This window comes from Myotis davidii, unplaced genomic scaffold (genome assembly GCF_000327345.1).
Source record: "Myotis davidii unplaced genomic scaffold, ASM32734v1 scaffold509, whole genome shotgun sequence".
NCBI lineage: Eukaryota > Metazoa > Chordata > Mammalia > Chiroptera > Vespertilionidae > Myotis > Myotis davidii.
This window is the reverse complement of record NW_006382996.1, coordinates 881,559-885,509: the sequence shown is the minus strand read 5'-3', so window position 1 is coordinate 885,509 and position 3,951 is coordinate 881,559. Positions and strand designations below refer to the sequence as shown.

The 3,951-nt window shown below is 47.9% G+C and overlaps 1 protein-coding gene across 1 annotated transcript in view; it reads left to right on the top strand.

Annotated features, from left to right (window-relative positions):
* The first annotated feature begins 6 nt into the window (after nt 1-6).
* The window catches only part of TIMELESS (timeless circadian clock), a 31,308-nt gene continuing 27,363 nt past the window's right edge, over nt 7-3,951 (top strand). Inside the window, exon 1 of the mRNA XM_006777876.2 lies at nt 7-380. The gene's annotated coding sequence lies outside the window, so the exon portion shown is untranslated. The remainder of the gene's footprint in view (nt 381-3,951) is intronic.

The window sequence follows — 3,951 nt, the reverse complement described above, 5'->3', positions numbered from 1 at the left end:
TCCCGAATAAAGACCAACTTTGCTAACTGGCCATGCAAGACTTTGGAATAATCCACTTGGCCAGGAGAAGGGAAGAATGTTTGTAAATTTACATTTAATCGGACTTTGATTCCTAGTATCTTCAGTCATCAGAAAATTAATTGCGTTGTGACTTTAGGCGCAACGTAGGGGATCGATTCAGATGAAACTACTTGTATTCCCTTCCCTTTTCCTTACTTTGCCATCAGGCCCCACCCCCGGCTGCTAGGGTCACTTGGGCCAGCCCAGCCGCCCCGCCCCGCCCCGGGCCGCGCGCCGGCGGAGATTGGTCCGGCCGAGCGGTGGCGGGAAAGTCTGTGGCCGCGGGCTCCCCGGGGATCCCGAGGACCGGTGGGCAGCGGGTGAGTGAATGTGCGGATTAGGGGGACGTAAGAGAACTGCGTCCCTGCGAAGCTCCGGGGCACTCCGCGAGGTGCTCAGTCCGCCTTCCCGCCACCGGGTTTAAAGGCAAAGGGCGGGGCGCGCACGCGCAGCCTCCCACCCTGCGTCCGAGGTGGGTGCCGGAGCGTTTCCCACGCGCCGGGGACGCTCCTTTCTCCCCGCGCCACTCGGCTCAGCCTGGTCCTCGTGCGTGGGGGTGGGGGTGGGGGGCTGTGATGGGATGAGGCTTGGAACCCCGAAGGCAGAACAGAGAGGTTCCTGGGCGAATTCCACTTCGGAACGCCCATCCAGTTCAGACCCGAAAAACAGGGGTGCAGCTTGGTGGTCAGCGGGAGCGGAATTCAGAGGGCGCTTGACTTATATCTTGGATTGTTGTGTTTTTTTTTTAATAGAATGGACTTCTTATTCCCTCCCCTGCGTTCCCTTGGGTGTAAAACTTAAGGAGGGTACATACTGCCTTAAGGAGGGTACATACTGCCTCTGCGTGTGTTTGTTAACTAGACGCCAGCCACTGATTAAGCTCCTTCCTTTGAGCCTCTCAATTCTTTACTCTGCCTTTCATGCTGCCACGAGTTACCTCCATAAAAAGTCAATCTGGCCTGACCGGTTTGGCTCAGTGGATAGAGCATTGGCCTGCGGACTCAAGGGTCCTAGGTTCGATTCTGATCAAGGGCATGTACCTTGGTTGCGGGCACATCCCCAGTAGGAGGTGTGCAGGAGGCAGCTGATCGATGTTTCTCTCTCACCGATGTTTGTAACTCTCTATTCTTCTCCCTTCCTCTCTGTAAAGAATCAATAAAATATATTTTTTAAAAAAGTCAATCTGGCCATTTGAAATTAAATTTAAAACTCCTCTTAGGCCACCCACAGCCTGGCTTGCATTCTTAGCTGGGTGTCCATGGCTTTTCAGTGTGGCCCTGACCCTCAGCCTCATTTTCCAAAGCTCCCTAATATGTTTCCTGTCTCATGCACTGGACTCCCAGCCACGTGGGAAGGGTGTGCCTGCACTGTGCCCTTTCATGCCTTGGTACCTATGCTCCTGCTGGTCCCTCTACTTCAGCGGTTCTCAACCTGTGGGTCGTGACCCCTTTGGGGGTCGAACGACCCTTTCACAGGGGTTGCCTAAGACCATCGGAAAACACATATATAATTACATGTTGTTTTTGTGATTAACCACTATGCTTTAATTATGTTCAATTTGTAACAATGAAATTGGGGGTCACCACAACATGAGGAACTGTATTAAAGGGTCGCGGCATTAGGAAGGTTGAGAACCACTGCTCTACTTGAAGTTCTGGCCACTTCTCTGCCAAGTGAACTTCTGTTTCAGGACTGAGCTCAGTCATCCCTCTGAAAACCTCTATTCCCGGCTCTTCTAGGCCAAAGCAGTCACATCTTTGTGTCCTTTAAGTACTGTACCTCTGCTACCAGTCGCACTGGTACAACTCAGTAATATGTTCCTGAGCTCCTAACACGTACCTTGCACTGCACTGTGCTCAGTGCCAGGTGGACAGAGAGATGCATAGGACAGAGCTCCTGCCTTTAAGGAACTCATAGTCTGGAAGGAAAAACACGTGTAAATGAGTCTCTGCAGTTACAGTGTGACAAGTCTGCCTTGGTTTCCTCACTCCAGACTCTCTTGAGTAAGCTTACCTACTTCCACAGCTTCACTCACTCTCCTGGTATATCCTGTTACGTCCACAGCGTCAGCCCTAACCGTTCCTTCCGCACCTTTGAGACTTGTCTACTTGGGTTCAGATGAGGGACCATATATTGAGCATCTACATTGTGCTGAACACAGTGATTCCTGATCTCAAGGAGTTTATATTATAGTGCAGTTGTTAAGGGGGATTGAGTAAGAATCACCCGATGAGCATTTTTAAAACACTCTTATCCAAGCCCCCCTCCCCCCATAAATTTTGATTCTGTAACTAAACTGCAAATTCAAGGTGACTAAGAAGCAGTTCCTGCTCTTAGGGCATCTAAGGCTAATGGAGGGAGACAGACATTTTAATAACAATCTGTTTAAGTGTTCTGTACAACATGAGCTGATACCATAATGCAACTCTATTACATGGCACAAAAGAAGATGTCCATTCTGTCTGAAGAAGTCAGGAGGGGGTGCATTTGGGCAGAGTCTTAAAAGATGAGTGAATAGACTCCAGGGCTAGACAGAGGAATGTCTTGAGAGAGAAGCTTAAAAGCAGATAGATCATGAAGGACTTTGCATTGTAAACATTAGCGGCCACTGAAATTTTGTTTTGTATAGCAGTGCATGCTAATGGTAGACAATTCAAATAGTACTAAAAGGTACTATTTGAAAGGTAAATATTTCTCCTGCAGATTCTCCACCCCCAATATTTCCAGAGACAATCACTATGAAGTTTTCTATGTATCCATTGGAGGATTTTAGGCAAGGTGGTTATATGGCCAAATCTGGTAACCATATTGTGGGTAGACTAAAGAGAACAAGACTGGAGGCAGAGAAAGCGGCTAGGAAGCAGTTGAATAATCTAAGCAAGAGATACTCAGGACCTGAAGTAAGGTCCTGAGTATGGGGATGGACAGAGGTCGGATAGGAGAATTTAAGGAAGAATTGGCCTGAGTCAGTGGCCTGAGGTATCTGGGATAACTCCTAGGTTTCTTCTGTGAATAACTGAGTAGATAGTGTCAGTTGCTGAAAGATCCAAACATAAGTGGAGACAAATTTGGGGCGGGGGTGTTCAATTTTGGATATGCTGAGTGTGAGATATACACAGGGTGTACAGGTAGACAGTGCTGTTCATTAGTGTAAGTGGCATGGCACCATGAGAGCTCAGGGGTAAGAGATACAGATTTGCTTGCTGATGGTTCGGAGATGGTAGTTGGAGATGTGGGAGAGGGTGAGTTTGCGAAAAGAGGCTGTGTGAAGTGAGGAGAAGGACTGTAAAAGTGCAGACCTTTGGACATCAGCTCTTGAGGAGCAGGCAATATGGGGCCAAAGAAAGGTGTTGTGTGTTTTTTAAGATAGGTTTTTACTGATTTCAGAGAGAGAGAAACATCAATGCTGAGAGAAAAATCATCAGTTGACTCATCTGCCTCCTGCACTCCTCCACTAGGGATCAGGCCCATAACCTGGGCATGGGCCCTGACTGGGAATTGAACGGTAACCTCCTGGTTCATAGTTCGGCACTCAACCACCGAGCTACACTGGCTGGGCGGAAATGTTTTGTTTTATGTTAAGTTTTTTTCCCCCAAAGAGAGAAGATCTCTGAGCAACTCATGGGGATGCGATCAGTATAAAGAGAAGATTGGTAACAAATGAGAAATGAGGAGCAACCAACTAAGGGACAGAATTGTGATTATCGGTCATACAAATGGAGAGCTTAGATTAGAAGCAAAGAAGTCAGGGTGGGCATTTGAAATATGAACTCCCTCTGTCCCATCTAATCTAATAAAAGAAACATGCAAATTGACCATACCTCTGCTACACCCACCAACCGATCAGGAGCAAATATGTAAATTAACACAACTAAGCTGTCAGCGGCCACA